Source organism: Symphodus melops, assembly GCF_947650265.1.
Source record: "Symphodus melops genome assembly, chromosome: 3".
Taxonomy (NCBI): Eukaryota; Metazoa; Chordata; class Actinopteri; order Labriformes; family Labridae; genus Symphodus; species Symphodus melops.
Genome location: NC_136693.1, coordinates 16,204,308 through 16,225,941, shown reverse-complemented (window position 1 = coordinate 16,225,941; position 21,634 = coordinate 16,204,308). Strand labels below are relative to the sequence as shown.

General features: G+C 40.4%; 1 long non-coding RNA gene across 5 annotated transcripts in view; it reads left to right on the top strand.

Moving 5' to 3' along the window:
• The first annotated feature begins 4,765 nt into the window (after nt 1–4,765).
• LOC306820830 overlaps nt 4,766–21,634 on the top strand; it is a 90,085-nt gene continuing 73,216 nt past the window's right edge. For all 5 annotated transcript variants that reach the window (XR_013778715.1, XR_013778716.1, XR_013778717.1 and 2 more), the window contains exons 1-3: nt 4,766–4,826; nt 6,304–6,412; nt 20,658–20,719. This is a non-coding gene — a long non-coding RNA (uncharacterized lncRNA). The remainder of the gene's footprint in view (nt 4,827–6,303; nt 6,413–20,657; nt 20,720–21,634) is intronic.

Below are 21,634 nucleotides of genomic sequence, written 5' to 3'. Positions count from 1 at the left end.
AGAAACTGTTATGATAACATTCAAGCTTTGGTGTGACATGGCAAGCATGAACACACGATCAAAGCCCTGTTTCTTATGACTTCTATGACAAATGTTTAGTTTTTCTCATTCAGGTTATGTTTGATGCATCTCAAAAGGTTCTCTTTTAAAAGACAGACTTGGACAAACAATGCAAAATCGCATGAACATTAAAAACAATAACAACAACAAGAATGTGGGAACATAAACAACAACAATACAACCCTAACTCTAACCCAAAAAAACTTATTAATATACACAGTGGTGCTTCAAGCAACCACAATCTGTAATGATTCTTTTGCAAAGTGATGTTAGTGTCTCTTTGGAGATTATTATGCCCAAGGTCTATTATAGATCTGTTAAAATTCTGGTTACAGTGGAGAGAAATCAATTGTATTGGCAACTGGTAGAGTCGAAAGTTACAAAGTTTAGCTTGAAGTTGTGTCAGTGTTCTCGCTCTAAATAAGCGAGAACACTGACACATAAGTAAATAAAATGTACCAACTGCAACACTTTATGCAGTCCTTCCCACTGAACCACGAAGAATGCTACAATGATTAAGTAATGAAGTGAAGAGGTGTGGGATAGGTTGTATGAAGAGTGTTAAGTGAGTGACAATGAAAACTATTTGTCAACTTAATGAATCACAGCAGATCTATAGCTTTAATAGCATTTTATACTAGCCACGACTAATGCTGTCTGGAATGCTTAATTATCAGTAATGGTCAGCCCAGACTATCCAGCTCTGATGACAATAAAAAAAGTTAATTGGTCGAAACATATTAACTATTTTATTGATGGATTTTACCATGTAAAATAAAGGTTTCTTTTATTCTACAAAGGTCCTACTTTGTTCCATGACTCCTTTTTTTTGAAAAATGTTTTTTTGTGAGTTCAGGTTTACCAATGTACTAGTCTCATAAAATAAAAAATAGCACTAAAGCTCTGAAGTTTAGTACTGTAGAGAGACCATAAGAAGTTATGTACAGTGTGTATGTCCTTAAGCCTAGGTTATATCACGCATGCACATACAGGTCAGCATCTTGGGGAGAACGTTGGGGTTGAGTGTGCACAGAGACCTTACAGCCTTGTGACCTTGTTGCTATTCAGAACCAGCGGTGAGAAGATGAGTGCTGACGCGTTCCCAGTACAGCTCACTCCCAGCGCTATGAGATGATGTGCACAGAGTTAAAATACCCCGCCACCACTGGCCGCAATAAAGATACACACACATACACACACACACACACACACACACACACACACACACACACACACACACACACACACACACACACACACACACACACACACACACACACACTTCCTCCTTGGAGATAGGCGGACTCTGCTTTCTGTCAGGGTGTCCTCGACTGCAGACCCATGGGGCCCCTCGCTTGGTGGGAATCCGGTCTTCTTGCTCCACTGCTGCCCCCCTCTCTACAGATGAGAAGGAAAACAAGGCCTGAGGAGGACACTGCAGCTCATCCTCTGCTTTTGACTCCCATATTTTCTCAGCTATTTCTCCTCTCCATCCCTGTCCCTTTCTCTTCTTCACTTTCTTCTTCCAAGGCGGTCGATAGCGTTAATTGGCTCACTCAGTCAGCACTGCATTGATTGCGGTCACTAATAAAAGGGCTATTGATTGGCACTTTGTTTAACACTGGCCCAAGCAGTGAGAGCTGCCCTCTAATACCATCCAGACAGCAACCTTTTCCTGTTTGCCAGTCTCTTAATGTCATAAATTATGTCGGTCAATTAAGGAGATATGCCTTCGCTCATGTTTTTGCCCCATCAGTGTAAGGACAAAGCTACAGTAGGTTGTGTTTCTGAGGAAAAGTGGAACCTGAAGACTGAGAGTAACGATTGGGGTTTTTAGGAATTGTGCGGATTGATAACTGTACTGTGCTCTTGATAGTTAATACATCAGGTATACTGCTGAAGCATTGCTTTTCTCCATTAACCCTTTCATGTGTTACCTGTATATGCTCTTTTGCTTTTTACTCAGCCACAAGTCATTTTAGGAATACATAATGTGTATTCAAATTGTACTATTCCCAGTACATAAACATTCTGTAATGTTTCTATAAGGCAGAAATATTTTACAACATTTGCTGATCATTGACCACCTCAATTATAATAGTACAAGTTGATTTTCACTTCACATTTTGAGTAGACATGTCTCTCCCCCCTGCATTGAGCACTCAGGTTGACAAGAAACAGCCTGCGCTATATTCTCAACATGAACTCAATATCTAGTTTTATTGCAATTAGCTGCATGCTATTCTACAGCAAGCTTCACTGAGTCAAAGACAGGTCTCCTGAGAGGGACGATGAAAATGGGAAATGGGGTGTAAGTACCTCCATGAGAGATTTAATTATCCCCATTAAATATTCAATGATCAATAGAATTTGTTTTAGCCGATCAATAGGTGGACGGGCCTGAGAAGGACAATGTGCATAAGTTACTATTTGCATTTCAAAGCAGCTGTCACGTGGTCCCATCGGAAATCCATACCATTTTGTTAGGCTGTATTTCATATTTAGCTGCTTTATCCCCTTATCACTGACTGCTATTGATTTCCTTCCCTTTATTTACTGCCTGCAAACTGCCTTAGGTTTAAAATGTCAAAATGTTTTTAGGGAATCTGATATCCCTCCATCTGCCCTCCTTATCTTAATTTTGTTTCTCCTCATCCTCTCCTTCTCTCTTTTTAATTCCCTTGTCTCTCTGCCCTCTCTCTCTCCCTCCCTCACTCTCACAACCTCTCTCAGTAGAGTTGGAAATTAAACCCTGTCATTTTCCCACTCACCGTACAGATCTCTGCTCACTCGGGTGTGAATCTGCACATTATTCAAATAAATATCTCAGAGGTGTCAGGGGAATACTCAGAGCCACTTCAAAGACACCCCCAACCCTTCAATGGTGCTTGTTCTTGCTGGAGTCCCATTTTGTTTACCTGAACCGGCTCTAATGGCTTGTTTTTCCCAACACCTATGTCACGTTCAAAAGCAACATTTAGCCAAGTTCAAGTTTAAGCGTGTTCAGGTCTCGCCCTGGCTTTGATTGTTCCGAATGTGATGTTGTTTCATTAGGTCGAAAACATTGTTTGTCTCCATTTACCCTGCAGTCTTTCATCCGTTTTTTTTAACCCTCTGTTTTCTTTCTCTTCTCTGTCACTGTTTTTCCTCCACCACCCTCCCCCTCCACCATTACTATTTCACCCAGTTGGTTTCCCAAGTGGAATATTGTGTTTAGATGCGCAGCACACAGTGTTTACAGCAGAAGTCTTTCAATAAAAAAAGCTAGATCGAAAGCCAACAACATTATATTCCTGGATTACAAGTGTTAGTATTTTTGAATGTAATCATATCATGGTTGGACTCATGATTGCTGAAGCTTAACGGTAGGAATAATGTCAATATGCCAACATGCAAGATATACAGTATTTTGAAAGGTACACATTATTTATCCTTTAGAGCTACCAAAATCATTATATAATCATATAGTCATGGTACACAGATGTACACACATACAACATAAATGAATATGCATGTACAGACAGTTTAAAACCAGAACCAGAATATCTGCAAGAAAAAACGTCCTTGGATTACATTGTACAGATATTAAAAGTTACATATATGTAATAATCTTTTTTAAGAGACACAATTCGATAGGTCTTTAGAAAAGCGCTATATAAAATTAATGTATTATTATTATTATTATTAATAAGAAGGAGCTGCTATTTTGAATATATTAAACTATATCCCTTTTGTAGATAAACTACTAACTAATTTGTAGTGTCGGCTGCTCTCTGTTGAGCCAATACAGCCTCTATCTGTCTATCTGTCAAAGTAGCACTCAGCCAGGAGACCAGAGGTCAGAGAGTTAACCTTCAGAGGCCTTAGGGCTGCATGAAGCATCATCAGTGCCATCACGATACATGGCCTCAGCACTCCTGCACAGCTGGGGGAAGGATAATATTGATGTGCTGATTGGGTATGTGTGGATGTATTTGCTTGCACATCTGTAGGAGCCTCAGTGCATCTGTTTTGATGTAGTGTAAGTAAGAAGGTCATGACGGATGGTTTGAATTTAACTCGTGTTGACCTAAAAGTCCGAAAGAGACACTCAGAGTGTGTGAGTCTCAAACCACCTTCATCCATATTAAGGGCTACCCGAACGATGCATTATATTGTCAATGGTGAGTCATTAAAACATAAATATAGAACATTTGAATATCCTAAAACAAATTTAATAATTATTATAGATATTTAATGTGTTTTTAGGCACTTCATTAAAGTGAAAGGTCCTATTTTGTAGGTAATAATGTCATCATTTTTTATAGATAGTTTGGTAGTACCTTGGTTGTCAAATAGTACATGTACCAACTCCCATTTTAATAAATTTAGCCCAGGCCTAAGGTTAATGAAAAAAGTTTAACAAGCTACAACCTGAACGCCTCATTTTTTTTGTTAACCATGCATTTTACCCTGAGGTATTTGTTTTTCCACATTGAACACATCTAAATGTTCCTTAAAAGTGTTTACTGAGAACAAAATGACATAAATACACACATTTTCATTCAGTAGGCTAATATGCAAGAATCCCAGATCAGCATGTAATCCCATTATTCTTGCATAATGTAGTTTACAACAGTTAACAGAGTGACATTGCCACGCACCTGCCACCTGCCTCAAGAGGCGGTTCACACGCAGGAATACAACTAGGATGTCACCAACGCGATTTTTTTCTTCAAGGCGTTTTGTGCACGCGGACCTTCCTGCTAACCCTTGTGGATAACTTGGTAAGCTTTTATCAACGTTTCCTATAAATATTTTATCCAGCTATTTCAGTGTTAATGTGGCTTAGCTGATTGTGATTTGTGATTTACAAAACAACAAGGGTCAAAGTTACGCTTTGACCATAAAGCTTTTTATGACAAATGAACTGTAAACAGGTATGAATAACATTTTGAAAAGTTAATCCACCAGCTATTTGCTTACGTTTATATAACACACCACCAAATTGAAATATTATCTTGTATCAGTGAGAGTCAACATGTTGCCTTCATTTAATTTACAGACTGATAATTTTAGAAACGCAACACAAAGTTATCAATCTGTGTGATATGTCTGAAGAACGTGTAACCAGCCAATTCAATCTGTCTATCGATCAAAACATTTTAATCTATTATCTGCAGATTTTTCTTTTTCTGTGGCTTTAAAATAAAATAAAATAAAAAACTAAAATTCAGTCCTTTTCATTTCAACCATCCAGACTGCTGCTCCTTCAATGCACAGCGTGTCTGGGTGATTATACATGTTGGAAGACATCACTCATGATTGGGCCAGGACACTTCAGCTTGTATGTTTAAATTGCTCCCAGTAGTATCCTTAATCTGGGTGGAAATCAATATGGCTTTTACTGTCACATTGGAGGGGCGGAGACCATGTATTGACGTTCAGATGTCATTTCAGGGGGATTTGATGTCCTATCCCCTCCTCAGTGAGGAGATGGCACGATAGATCAACTGATGGTGTCTCCTTTGCTTTCTCCAGGGTTTGACCAGATCCTTGCCTTATTTAGAGTTGGATATCAGATGTAAAATTGATACTTAACATGCTGGGCTTACAATGAAAAAAAACAATGCGAAGAAAACTGTAGGGAAAGGTGCTTTTCTTAATTGTTTTTTTGTGTGAAGAGTTTTTTTTAATTAAAGCCTGATATCTTAATAAGGTTATCACAGTAAGCCCTAAACCCAGGACGAGGGCTCTGAGTGGAAACGACCACATACGCACAGCATAGTACACACATTTAAGCACTTTATCCATTTGATCAGTTTGGTAATGTTGTGTGCATCAAAGCCACTTTGCTCCTGGTTGTGGTTCTGCCTCTGGCTTTTACATGTTTTGTTTATTGTTTAATGGAGCTAAAGTGATAGAAGTCATGGCACTGTACTGTATAGGTGGGTATAATGCTAGACTAGCAATAAAGTAGCAATGGATGGATATAGAATAGTGAAGTTATAATTGTAAAAAAAGGGGGGGGGGGTAGAGAGAGTTGTTATGATGGCAGGGTTGAAGGGTTAGTAATACTTCATGCACAGTGCTTTGGATCACTAATTGGGATCATGTGGATTGGAGTAAATAAGGAACATATTTAAGAAAATAAACATTTATGAAGTTACATTTTCAAAGCCACTATGTTTTTATGTTGGTTTTTATGTATTTCTGTTGATCTGTAATGTATGTAATAACATTTAACATGAAGGACATTTTTAGCCTTTTCAAGGAACATATTTCAGAAGAGGAAAGCTCCACGGTTGATGATGCAATCAAGCCTTGCCGAATGCTTTCTTCAGTTTGTATGAAACTGCATCATGGCATCCAGGTAAGCAAAAGAGGCGATTGTCAATGCAGTTCTTTGTTCTTCAGCGTGCTGAGGAGCAGACGGGACATAAAACGGTCTTTTAATCCTGCAGCCTGATGTAAAGCTGCAGTTAGAACACTCAGGTAAATCACTGAAGTCAATGAACATCATCTCTCTGTTAGCGCTTCCAAACAGAGTGACAGCTGTTTCGTATGAACGACTCTGGGCAGGCTGCAGAGGCCTCGTTTGATATTTTGAGGAGCAGAAAAGAGTTCTTTGATCATAATCATGCCATAATCGTTTTACCTGTCAAATGTGATATTATATGTGAAGATAATTCACTGCTTTGTTGATTCATCATCAGGAACTTGCCTGCCTGCATATGAGAACAACTTTTTAAATGCTTCCTGTGTGTGCGTCACTCTTTGACCTTTTCAGGTGTTTTCTGAAGCAGACAGTAGCAACTGAAGTCTCCTCTCAGCTTAGCCATGGCACATTCAACATGTAGCTTTTTTTGTTTTGTTTCTACTTATTTGCCAAACCTAGTTTTAACTAAGATATGAAGCTGGTGTTCTGTTAAATGTCTCCATCACATCACCTTTCCCACCATCTCTTTCATAACCTTTTTATTTAGAGATAAGCTTTTCGCCTAACTTTCAGTCACCATCCCTCTTTGTCCCGTCCCACTGTTTCTCTCAGAGGAGTCTTTCCTCCTCCCTGACAGCCTGTGAGCCCTAGAGTCACATTTCAGGCCTGGCTGCAACTTAAAGGCCCATAATCTGCTTGGCGAATGGCTAAAGTGTGGCGGCCTGTGAGGAAGCAAATTATTCGCTTTAAGGACTCCTGCTGCTGTGGGACCTGAGGCTAGTGGCTGGTGCCGTTAACGTTAGCACACCCTCACAGTGTGCAAGCCATCATTACTTATTTAACCCGTTAAGTGTTTAAAGTGGAAGGGTTCCCCCAGGACGCAGCTTGGTTGATGAAATTATTCCATATATATATATATATATATATATATATATATGTATATAGTTAAACCCTTCAGGGAGAGAAGCAAGAGAACATAGAACGATTAAGGCTACTGTACTTTTTGAGAAAAAAAAAGTCTGATCACATAGCAGATTGAAGGTGCTGGTATGTTAGGCCCACATGTATTACAGACCTCACAACATGGCAGGAGTTTCAATGTGGTATATTCGATGCAAGTTTTTCCCGTGTGTGTGTGTGTGTGTGTGTGTGTGTGCGTGCGTGTGTGTGGGATAGCTAAATATTGTAGATTGTGTGGGTAAGTGTTGTTGTCTGACATAGCATTCCAAATTGGCATTACCATGTAATGCCACTATAACTATTCATGGCCAGTCCTGAGTGAAGAGAGATATCGATATCCTCTCGCGTTCATGTGACCCTGATTCCCATGATGTATCTGTACACGGGCATGGTTGTGAGTTTTTACAGTCGTGTGTCTTTGTCTAGCGATATCTGTTTGATCACAGTAATGGACAGGGTGATAGCATATTTGTTTTCTCTATGTGTGTGTGGAATAAGGAGTTCAAGCATTAATAAGTAATCACTGGATGTTGGCCCTCCCATAACATGTTGGGCCAGCAACACTTGCCCCCAGTAATGACACCATTACAGGACTGAAGTAGCTGGTTGAAAGTATACCTCTGGGAATCTGATCCGTCTTCCCCCTGTCTCACCTCATCATCTGTGCTGGGGCACTGGCACACGCCGCAAGTGGACTTACTGTGCAGCTACATATGCAGGCTTTTTTTTTTTTTACGCTTGCTTATTATAATAGCCTCCAGATAGGGGTGGGCAGTAAACCGTTATCAATAAGAGCACCGATATCAAGTTCTGTCGCGACATGAATTATTGCCCTACCGTCATCACTGGTTTCAAACATGTTTAGCTGTTGCACACTCCGGAGGCAAGACTGATTGCTCAACCTCCCAACCACAGTAAAGTAGCGTTGTAAACAAACAGCTCCACCACCTCCTCAGAGCGGGTTCAAATGATCCTGTATTCTCCTTAGGCTGTAAATAAAAGGTATTTTCCTCTCAGTAAATAACAATTTAAAGTGAGTGTGTTCTCTTTCAGTCTGTCTGGGGCTTTAGCATACAGTAGGCTGTGTGCTGGTATGGCTTGACTCGGAGTCAATTGAGCCCAGTGCAACACAGATTTGCATCTCTATTACAACGGCTCTACCAGCTGACTGTGTGCATGTAATGACTCGCTTTTCTTGAGTCAAAAATTGTTGAGAGTAGGGCTGTGGTCTTCAATCAAAGAAAAACTTTGTCGACTAAAATGACACTCACGCATTAACCAATCAATTGATTTTCAAAAATCCCTGCACATTAGCCATCATCTTGATCTAGCTTGACAAGATGCTGTGTGTAAAGCCTGGCTCACACTGCAGGATAATTGGGTCGATTTGAGGTCCGATTCTGTCCCAACAATCGCAGGGTCGCTCCCGACTCAAGGCTGCTCGGAACCAATTACCGGACTATTTCGGACTATAAGCCGCTACTTTTTGTCGCGGTTTTTGAGCTTGTGCCGCAAAAACATTTGACTTCGTCACATCGGATCTTAATATCAGTCATTTTGCGCTTCATGCACGCACCCTCATCATGGAAAACACACGGAGAAATACATATGATGCAGCTTTCAAGTTAAAGGCGATCGGACTGGCTGTCAAAGAAGGAAATAGAGCTGCTGCACGTAAAGTTGACACTGACAGCGACAACGAAAAAGAGACGAAGAAGTGAGTAATGAAGTCATTCTGAGGCAGTGAATGGATTTTTCCTGTGAAATATATTACGGTCATCTTTTTCATCAGCCGCGTTACAGACACTGTTTGATAAAGGATTTACAGTAGGCTTCATATTTGCGGATGTTACCAGTAGTACGTATTTCATTAAAAGTTAAAAAAATGTCTTTGTGTCACGTCTTTCTGTGTAAATAGCTCTTGTTATAACGTGGACACCTGCGGCTTATAATCAAGTACATTTTTTTACCTATTTTTAGCCGGTGCGGCTTATATACAGGTGCGCTCAATAGTCCGGAATTTACGGTATACACCCAGATGATCTTGTCGTGTGTGTGGCATAAAGTCCCTGATCTGCTCGCAGGCATTTGTTTATTTTTTAGGTACACAAGATTGCACAGAATATCAGGGCAGCACTTTTCTTAAACATTGTATCCATACGTCTACGTCTGTATCAGCTTTCCTGTATGCTACAACAACTTTCACTTTCTTCTCTTTCACCAGCCGCCATCCCCTGAGGAGTTCGTTGCAGTTTTCAAATGAAACTTTGTTAACATTTGTTAATGTTCCGTCTTGATTTCACTTGTACAGTGTGAGCTCTCAGGTTGTGCCTGAAAATCGGGTCGTACAGTGTAAGCACAAATATCTTAAAGTCTGGTCGTGCGTTGTAAACAATTAAGTCATACAGTGTGAGCTGACGTGCCGCCCCGACTTTTATGTTTGCGGAGAAATGGTACAATGTGAACCAGGCTTGAGAGTGCAGGTATGTGTTTGAGCTACTAACAGAAGTAAGTTGAGGAGAATAAAGTTGTTTGCTACACAAATTGCAATGTGTTAGAAAATAAAGCACAATAAAATAAGCTATTCATGCAAGCCGATCTTGACTACACTGTCACTGACTAGGCTGATTCCAAATATGTTTATGTACACAATCTCTTTTAATGTTGTAATACCACAATGCTATATTGTTATCACAAAAGTGATATTAATCTCAGGTCATACCCCCACCCACAGAGTATATATATCCAGAATGGACACACTCCTTGATATATTGTGTACATGATCAGATATGATGTCCAAGTGATTGTACGATTGTACACATGATTTTACCAAAAAACACTCCATGAGTACAGACCCAACAGCTACAGCTAAGCCAAACAAGAAATATCAATCATGAAAGACTCAAATGGAAAATACATTTTGTTATTATAATGTAAAAACAACAAAAATTAAGATGCACCTTTATTCATTAGATAATATATAAAACATGGTGATCACAAGTGAAGACAGGCCGAGTTAGAGAGAGAGAGAGAGAGAGAGAGAGAGAGAGAGAGAGAGAGAGAGAGAGAGAGAGAGAGAGAGAGAGGGACTGAACAGATTGAATGGCTAATGAAATGGGTACCTCCAGGCCTGAATAAATTCTCTGGTCTGGCGATCCCCCAGGATGCTGGCCTCCCAGGGAGATTAATGACCACTGGGCCGTGGTATAATGAAGTAGTTTGCCTTGGCAATGTGCATGTGAATTCATCACAGTGTCCACAAGTGGGCTGGCCGAGCACAACATCTTTATAAATCCGCTTCCCTCTTCTCTCCTGCTGCTGCTGATTTATGGTTCCACCAACCCAAATGGTTTGGCCCCTCTCCCCGGACCCCACCCTGGCTGACCATCACTATCCTAGCTATATCCAGGTCACTGCACTGATGGGGAAGAAATGGGAAGCTAATCAGATAATGGGAGGTGAAAATGGGTGAGAGTGAGTTGGAAACCTCAATCTCTCAGCTGCTGCTCTACTGTCTCTCTTTCTTTGTCTCCGTCTCACATGCATGCACATAGTGTATTTCTATAGAGGGAAATGTCTCATTGAGAACTTCTTTGTACTCTTATGATGTATTCTACTTAATGTTTAACCAGCAGTATGTTTGACCTCATGATTTCAATTACCTAAAGAGGAGAATGTAGCATTATAGATTTGATCAATTAAAATCATTTGTTATCTTGATTCAAATCTTGCTTCTGAACTGGCATGATCTGGGCTTTACCTGTCTTAGAGGACTTGCAAAAAGACATTTCATATTACTTCAGGATTTGAAGTAAATAACACCAAAATATAGTGAAACAAATGCTTGCTGTTAATTCTATTGTGTAAGTTGCAATACCACAATGCAGTACATCTCTAATTGAAATATATGGTGACAAGAATAAACGGGACGATTCTCACTGCTACTAAACTACAGGAGAAACCTCACAATGAAATGTTGCAACTTTTAAAAGATCCATTTTTAGTTTGGACCTGTAAGACACTTAGTTGTTAATAACTATTAGAAAACATGGTGCTGCTGACCTTGTGGTTAGGTCGGGCCCTATGAATAGAGGCTATAGTCCTTGCTAGGTCTGCACCCGGGTTCAAGTCAGACATGCGTTTCCTTTCCTGCTTTTCATTCCTCTCTCTCTCTCTCTCTCTCTCTCTCTCTCTCTTTGCCCTATGCCCTATGCCCCCTGTTGCTGAGACACTGCCAGCCTGTTATTGGCTGATGAGCCCCATCCTCGCTCATAAAGCCTGTCTGCTTGATAACTGGATCTCCATTTGGAATAGTGGCAAGGAAATTAAAGGGGAATAATAAAGCATATTGAAAGATATTCAGATTAAAATGCGTTTCATTGGGTTCTTTCCTAATGCAGTTGAGATGTGTTCTCACATGAACATGCGTTCTGTGGGTGCCTTTAACTATAGCTAAATGATGCTGCTGTCACAGTGTTTGTTGCATACCCTGGTAAAGATTATTAATGAGCGCAATAAATCCAAATTGCATAATAGGAAGTTATGAAAAAAGAAATGTCAGAGTTAAGTCTAATGAGTATTTAGTTTGTTTACCCAGAGCAATCTCCACCCTATGCCATGTGTAGTAAGTAATTGTCAAAGGCTTTACACTCATTCTTTCTCAAGATGGCTTATCTTAATCTACAGTGTCTTATTTTTCTTGGAAAGGGATGGATGAGTCGAGTAATTGTACAGTTGACATCGGCTTAGACAACATCATCCCCTTAGTCCCCAGCTAATCCTACAGAGTGATAACAATAATGGGAAATAAAGAATGGAGATAGTTTTTCTTACAAAAGAAGATATGGAGTTTAATTTGTAATTAGCTGCAGAGGTCAAAGACTTGATCCATCATCTGAAGGTTATCCGCCCATATTTATTTATTTTTTTTCTATTCTTTTTCCTTTTCCCCCTCAGTAGTCAACCTTTGAATCAGATTATGACCTTGTTGTGATGAAACCAACAGTTAATTGTGTGCACGTGTGTGTTTCTGTGGATGCTTCATGACAAATCAGTGACTGGAAATGGGGATATTTCCCATGATTGCTTAACCATTAGTAGAAGAGAAGTGTGTCTTTGTAAACATGTCTATGCGTGTATTTGCTGACAATTGGAAGTGTAATTTATTTGGGGGGGGGGGGTTGGGTTATGACCCTGGACCCTCATCCACCTCCCACCCCATCTGCCCTGCGTCAGATAGCCGCGTGTAGCCCCCGGGGGGCTCTGAAGCAGCAGTGTTGCTCTCTTTGCCCGTGTGTGTTTGTCTGTGTGGACAATCAGGCCTTTTTGAACGTGTGGGTGTATGTGTGTGTTAACATGGGCCTGCGTGGGTCCGTGCTGGTATTGATCCCTCCCCCCTTTCTTATAATGAAGTGGAACTACTGCTCCATTACGAGCTGCTTTGCCATTGGCTGGAGGTAATATGAAATTAGCTAGCGTGCCGTGAGCCTGTCAGTATTGATTTCACTACCCAGATTACTTGTTACAAAAGAATAGAGCTGTCTGTGGCATAATTGAACAAGTTAACTCCTTGTCTCATAAAATGTAGTCCTGTATTGATTGTACAGGGGAGGGCTCAGTGATATGCAGAGAGAAAGAAAGTTGTATGGGTGTTAGCTGTGAAGAGGTGCTGATGCTTTCTTTTCTTCTCCGCCTGTGTCACCCTGACACGTGGATCAAAGCGTTTCTTGCTGAATTGCAGTACGGCCGGCAGCAAATGAGTTACGTTCCATCAGCCCCATGGAACAACACACATTTTCTGTTTTGTTTTTTTCTCCCTCTGTCATTTTTCATTCCATTTGCCATAAGATTTGTCTCAGTCCTGTTTTCAATTTATTACCATATGTAAAAGGTGTTAGAGCTTGACATTGTCAGAGAAGATTGACTTTGATTCGTCATGAGTGACCTGTTTGTAAGTAGAGCACCCATTGCTTAAGTTGTGATGAGAAATGATGATGATAGCTAAAGAAGCTTCTCCATCACACTCCCTTGCTTCCCTGATGAACTGAAGCAAACTGGCCCTGTCTAATCTCACTTGGCAGATTTGTGCCATGCAAAGTGAGGCCCGCTCCATTAATTTAGGGCCTCCTTAAGAAAAAAAAAAAATAGTGTTCAATAATTTACCTGCGCCAAATGCAACTAGAACAGCCGTTGCCCAGGGAGGCAGGGAGAAGCTACTTTGGTCTCTTTATCTAGAATCACACAGTCCCCAGCTGCATGCAGTGTGAAAGCCTATTGCCAGCTAATTCCGAATCAAGGTACTTCCTGATGCCCCTGTGAGGGCATTCTACTTACATATCCTGGGTAATTAAAAAATGGCGCTCAGTCAGCCATGAAAATGGATGATTTACTCAGACAAATTTCCCATGATTGTTTCTTGAAAAGCTCAGGAAACTGAGGGCTTCTCTGACAGGGCAAAACAGTGGGGTGATGAATTATTTGATGTACAAATGATGCTGTTGTCCCTAAAACAGACATGAAGGTAAAACGTTTCCCCCCGCCGACAGGGTGAAGGATTAATGAAATGCTCTTCCACGCACCGAGTTCCTGCACTCCACTGCTGAGTGATAAGTGGCTAACCAACGAAGCCTGTAATTACAATCTTACAGAAACCGGCCTGATCTGTATATAAATCTCGCCATCCAATTACAAGATGTAATAATTCTGCACTCAGGCTGGTAATGAGGTCTAATACTGGTGCATGTGATAATCCCCTCTGGATGCGGGCTTGATCAGATGTTGGCTTTGTAATTAGACTGGCAGAAAATCATTATTTCGTGTTCGTAAAAAAATGAGGTTGGTGGGAAGTTAATTTTCTCCCCATTCTCTGAAGCGTAGACAAGAATTTAATGATTTAATCATGATTGTTAGCTATTTTGCAATCAATTTGTAATGATTGTGTCACAACAGAGGCTTTCAGGGAGAAGGGCCTGTAAAGATTGAAGGTGTCATTGATACAGCATGGCTCTGTCAATAGATCTATACACTGTTATACTGATACAGTTGAGGAGTGGGTGTACACTTTGCATATTTGTGAGGGTGGAAGTGTACATGCTATTTAAACAGTGAGTGAATCAACAATAAGATTGGAGAACTGAGAGAGGAGCTCAATTTATTGCTTGAAAAATGAAGAGAAGTGAATAGAAATGAACTGAAAGAAAGTTTAAAAGGTCTTCAGTCTTTTTTAACTGTGGAGTAGCTTTAGGTTAACAATAGTCCAACAAAAGTTACTCCTAATTGTGTGTAGCTTATACTATTAGAAAGGAAAAGGTGTTTTAACATTAATTACTTAAAATTAAATTATATTTAAATAACAACTTCATGCTGAAATATCTAGAGGGTTTCTTTAAAAAAAAAAAAAAAAACCTTTTGTGAAATTCAGATTTCTTAGTTTGGACTGCGCACAGAATGGTTGTCCTTACATGAGGGACATTTCTTGTCAAGTTTGATATGTCTTTGAGATTTTTGTTCCTTGCAGATGACATTTAAAGTCATTCGATTTTTTGCAATTTAAAAAAACATAAAATGTAATAGATTTGTACGTCTTTTTTGAAGCTTAAGCAGTGAACATTAAACAGAAGTAAAACAATCAATTTTTTTTTTTTTCTTTGAGTAGAGTTGGGTGGTATTAAACTTTTTTATGGCAAAATCACGATCACAATTGTATCATGTTTTTTTTTTTTTTTTTACAAGACTAATTTTACTATTAGCTATCAATTCAAAGAAACTTATTTCCCTGTGTAGTGTTTCTAAATACACAGAAAACTGTGCTAATAAGTTTAATCTATTTTTAAAAATGCCTTTGTAGGGGTCTGGAGGTCTCTCACCAGCTCAGCGTAAGTTCATACAGGAAGACTGCTCTTCTTTCTTTCATTCATTCACCTCCTCATTCATTCTCAAACCACTCCTCCTACTATTGCCTCTATCTCTCGTTCTGGTGATCAGCTGACCATGGGCTTGTATCATCTCGGAATTAACCAACCAGACTCTGCCACAACCTTTCTCAACCAATCACCCTGATGCCGTCAATTATACAGTCTCGCTCTGCCTCAGACATTCTGTCCTTTTAGTGCAACCGCTGCAGCTGTCCTCGATCTCGGTCACCTCTATCCAGCTCATCAGCTTCCAGATTCAGGCTGTAACCCACTCCTCATCACAGCCTCCATTCCTCTTCACCACCACCAATGTCTAGACTCCAGGGAGGTATCCTATCCTGCGTTGGCCTCATTACCCCTCAGAGTACATGAAGCTGTCATGATGGAGTCTAGCCCCCAAAACACTTTGCACATTTCATTGTTAATAAATAATTGTTCATTCTCAATTAAGTCTCTCCTGATTGAAATGCCTTTCAGGCATGTTTTTTTTTTTAACGCCGTTTAGCCTAATCATACATTTGATATCACAACAGATGAGCTTTGAGTAGAGAGGCTTGTTCGTAACTGATGACGCAAAATGACAATGTTTGAGTCATAGGAGGCTCCTTTTCAGAAAAGAAAAAGCTTTTCCAGGTGGGAAACGGTGGGATGCACGACCATTCAAAAATACTGCCAGGTGTCTATTGATACAAAGTGTAATACAAATGGGTGAAGTATCCCTTTTAAATTTAGTTTTTGTTTTCAACACTGCTGCGGGGCAAAAGGATGGGAGGGAGAGACGTGACTGTGTAGGAGCCTAAACTGCAGCACGATAGAACACATTAGTCCGGCTCTACGATCTCTAATTTGACAGATGGTCACTACGTTCAAATTATTGGTGATCTAAGATCATTAAATCGCACATCACGACTTTGAACTGACTTTAACTTAGTTTTGTTTTTGCGTGTTATCTGTTTTATTTTATTTGATCAAAAAAAACGGCGTCAAAGTAGAATAATTGTTTTATGACCACCAGATATCTGTTGCTACTAATGTGGCTAAAAATAAAAAAGTACAGGCCGCACTGACCTTCACAACTGTACAGTGTGTAGTAAAAAAGTTACAGTAACATAGTCAAATGATGATATAAGAAACCCATAAGTACCCATTTTTAATACCCTCCTGGCGCTAATGCTTTTACTCCCATTTTTAATCATTATAACTAAAATACATATATACAATACATAAATAACATATACAAGTTTTCATTAAAACCACAAGCAGTGATGAAGGGCCTGAAGCAGCCCGTGCATGTCAGAGTGATTTGCAACCGCAGGAGTGTAACAGTGAGACATGGCCAAGCAGCAGGCCTTACACTTTGATTTGTGTAAAAGTCATAAGTTTGACAGTTGACCGAGGCCACGCCCTTTCGTGCAGAATCACAGAGCACAACGAGAGCTCTTATAAATGTCTCGAACACACTGACATGGAGTTGCTAATGATTTCATGAGCAGGGTCTTGAGGAAGTATGTTTAAATGGGAAGTCTTAAATTGCAAAATCCAAACGTTTATACATTCAAAAAATGGTGACGGACTTCCTGTTGGTTTCTGACTCTGGGGACAACAGGATTTTTTGTAGGTCCTGACATGGTTCACATAAATAAAAATTGTCACACATGTTGGAGAAAAAAACCTCTATGGGGATGCATTGTTGTGATAACTACAACTCCTCAAGTGTAACAAGTAATAATATTTGGTAAGAAATAATGATGATAAAAATAAAACAGACGCTTATGCACAATCGCAAACCTTCTCTTGTTATATTGATGTTAGACGTGTTTCACTCCCTCGACTCTGCATTGACACCAAAGATCCAGAAGATAATATAGAGCATCACACTCTTAGCCTCTTGTGCCACATCTCACTTCATTTATCAGTCCGAGCTTGAAAACAGTTCTCCTGAGGTTCACACTGTATTAACAGCTTCTTCTTGCGTAGCTAGGAGAAGCAGCATGCAGCGTTTGATCGGAATACCCTCTGTTTGATCATCTGAAGCTACAAAGTTTACTGCAGCATCCACCATGCAGTAGTCTTAGGCAGTCCTCTGGGTTTGCAATTGGCTCATCTCTCCCCTAATCTCTTGGTGATTGCCGCTGAATACTTTATTGATAGGGAATTGACTGCACTCCTCAGAGCCGATTTCTATAATTGATACTTTTTGAAGTTAATCCCAGAGGAGAGAGTGTTCAAAGAGTTGCTTGTGTTTTGATCAATTATATTAAAGTGCAAACTTTATAATCTGGACGGAGTTAATACTGGGTTTGAGCCTCGTACTTCAGCAGTTATGCAGGACTCAATTAAGCACAATTGTTAAAAACATTTAGGAACGAATGGCACAAATGAGAATGCTTGTTAACATAGTCAGGGCACTGTTGGTGTAAAATGTGCTATTGTCTAAAGTGTAACTGTTGCAGGTGCTTCACATGGGAGTTTAAATACAGCACCGAAGGGAAACAAACCCCAAAAAATATTGTCAAGGAACGTTCTCTTGTGTATCCATGTTCCTCTTCTTTTCCCTAACGTGGAGACTTTTTCGGCAGCTTTCTTTGGTTAGACTTCATCCGGGCTGCCCAGCCTCACGCCTCCAATTTCCACCTCTGCTTGGCTGAAGGCTCCTCAGAGACGCTTGGCTGGAGCTCTGGGCCTTTGGACCTCTGAGGCCCCGACTCCTGCGCTTGTTGGATGCAGAAAGAGGGAGCTGCTTTATCCAGCCATGCCCATTTTCGGCCCCACCTGCCCGATACCTCAGAAGAGCTTTCAAGTACTCCTTTGAAAAGGAGAAAAAAAGCACAAAGGCAAGAAATCAGAGACTGTGCTCTTCCAGGCGCTTAGTAGCATGGCACTAGCCTCTTTCAGCTCCCATGACACCACTCTCCAGCCCCCCCCCTCCCACCACCACCACCCCCAATATATTTTTCAGTCCCCCCCCCCACACTATTTTCTTGCCTGTATGTCCCAGACTGTTGGTTTTCTCTGTATCAGAGCTGCAATTCCCATATATATAAAAAAGCAGTTTTTTTAACCCAAACACAGAGTGAAAAAAGAGATGTTTTTAGATAAAGGTAGAATAGCCTTCTGCCTTTGGCCTAATAGAAATGCAGGAAGGAGTAACTGACATATTGCTTTTTCCATTTGACATGAAATCTGCTTAGGTGCACCCCTGGTAAAACATTTTCTTATGTCCACTGGCCAACATAGCAGGAAACCCAGTTGCTAAAGTTAAATAAAATATTGTCACCAGGCTATAAAGATAATTATTCTTATCTAATTATCTCTCTTACTTGCAATTAAATGTGACCCCTTTATGTTTTATGGATGCCAAACGTAAACCCCTTTACTCCTAAAATACCTTGTAGATATGAAAGGGGGAATGTATTGTAAACTAATTGCCTAATGTTGGACAGTTGCCACCTGAGATGACACTCTAAGTTGGTGTTATTGATATTTTACTGGGTCTGTGTAATGAACACACAAGTACTGCGAGAGCATCTATAATTTACACTGTCAAAACTAATTCCCATCCCTCTAACATCTTCACTGTTATGAAGCAGAGACAGTGCTTGGGAAAGCTGTGATTTGAAGACATAAGCCCCAGGCTCCTCATTCCAGTCTTCCTCTGAACTTCCCTCCTGCTCCCTGATACTGAGACACATTATAAAGTCCCTCCCTGTAGCTCCCCTCTTATCTCTGCCTGCTATAAAAACTATCTTCGAGAAATAGGACAGGGTTAAGGTTTGAAGTAATCTGTTTCTTTTCATTCTTCCATGAAACATATGCCTACTTTGTAACAAGGGGAAAACTAATTATAGTCTTGTACTGGAAAGATAATACAAGTGTAGTGATTGCTTTGTACCCAGTGCTGAGGTTGTGTGTCGACAGTGTATGTGTACAGTAATGACGTCTTTATCTAACCCCAATACTCTTATACAAACCCATGTAACCTGTAATTATGTTAGACGCCCACAGAATGGCACACACACACACACACTGGGCATTGGCCATTGTTAGGGAAAGAAGTACGACGCATCTATTAAAACTATTTTCTCTTTGATTGCGCTTCAGCCCATAGGTTACTACGTGGGCAAGGCAGGCTTGAATGGCAGCAACATGCATGCAATACAAACAAAGTCAACACAGATAAATACATGGCTGGGTTAGAGTTCCAGGGCTTCTAGGTCATATCGTCAGTGCAACAGTTTCCACTCTGCACTCTTTGCAGACTGTTTACACATAGGTTGATAGCCTGTCATTATGTATAAGGACTGAGTTTACATATTGAACAATGAAAATACACCAAGGTTGATTTAAGGCCCTTACCATTATAATGTGTGCAGAGTGTACTGTACTTTTACCCTGCATGGATAATCGTTCTGCATATCAAACTGCCAGGCAGCCACCTTCTTCATATGGCCCTTGTCGATGTCTGATGTGTGTTTTCATTAATAACGCGGAGTTGATCATTTCTACCTGCAACAACAGTATTATGCCGATGTTGTGGTGTCGCTGTATAGTAATCAGGCCAGAACACAAACAAAGGAACTGCCAAAACTGCCAGAGAAAAAAAAAGTGACGAGAAGAAGTGAAATGTTTTTTAGAGTATAGCAAAACTATTTTCACTGGTGTGCCAAGCGGCTCCCTCCAGTGTAGAAAAATGAAGTCATTGCAGAAGTGAAAAAAGCTGCAGTTCTTCAAGTCCACTTCAGACTGACTGCTGAAGCAACGGAAGTCACATACACACCCATTCAGAATTCCAATTTTTTCAGCAGAAATAGACTTATAATGCACACAAAATCTGAAATGGTAGTTGATTCAAAATTCAAAATAGGCTTGAAAACTAGTTTGTATTTAGTCACCACTAAATAGAAATGTCAACAAAATGCACAGATATAAGAAACATGTGCAATCATAAAGTACTACTAGATCAAAAACAAAACAGGTCATTTGATCACAAAAACTGAACTTGATTAATGTGTTCATTCTATCCATTGCCGTCTGGAACTGTAACATGTAAACAACAATGAAAACAACATCAACATGTTCAACACAAATGAATCACATGAAGATCATGTAGAACTAGTTCATCATTAAGTCCTGTTGGAGTGTCAGTCCAGCATGGTTTTACCCCCCTTTGTGTCTTTGTGATAACCTTTTTAGTCATATGGCGCAGGTCTACCCGAAGGTGAAGAAAAAGCATTGACGGTCTTTGTCTCTCTCTCGCTCTAACCCATTCCCCCTCTTCTTGTCATCTCTTTTTTTCCACATGTCAGGCAGTGCAGCGTTGGCCAGCCGTGAAGCCATTTGGCGGTGAAGAAGAGTGGGCCAGCTTAAGGTCAGTCTGGTGCACTGAAAAACAGACATCCTTCCGTACATACTGAAAATCATGCCTCCATTAGCTGGCCCTCTGTTTACCAGGGGCCAGTCGCCAGGGATTTGGTGGCATATGCTGTAGCCCCTGGCAGCCCCGTGACAGAGCACTTACTGTAGAGACGGAAGGCCAAGGTCTGGTTAGGAGCCACCCAGAGGCTGTGTCCTAGGGCAATGCTACTGGGCTGGGATGGACAGTGGCTCTCTGATTGGCTCACCAGCTTATCTACTGTCCATATAAGCATTCACATTTTTTGTGAGGGAAGCAAAGGAGGAAATCTTCATAAACACATTAAAGAACCTATTGCTTTTCATCGTCTTGGCACAAAACCCGTAACCATAGCTGTTGCATCTTTGGGAAAAATACAAAAGTACAACAGTAAGGATAGGTACCGAAAACTGGTACTTTAAAGCCCCATTTCCACATAGTGGTCCGGTATTGGTCAGTACAGTTCGGTTTGGTTTAGTAAAGCCTGATCCTGTTTGCGTTTCCACAGCCAACACGTGCCCTATTTGGTAGGCGGCGTATAAGCCGGATGCCGATAGCTGCATCAGCTCCGTAATAACGTGACATCATAGCAGTGCGACACAGTGTGTCGCCGCCAATGCATTCAATAAAGAGGAAAAATGCGAGTAAACAAAGACCAACATCCATCAATTCATCGACTTTGTCATTGCAGAGAAAAGGAAATGAAGGAGATCTAGCTCATCTCTTTAGAAACAAACTACAAACTAAACGCTAAGGGCTCAAATGTGACCACTACTGCTGACCTTTTTTTATTTAAGAGAGAGAGAGCGAGAAATATCTTCATACTATTTTGATATCAGGACAATTAATACACCTCTGAGTGAGAAACTGTATGTGGCTCTTTGTTTCAGA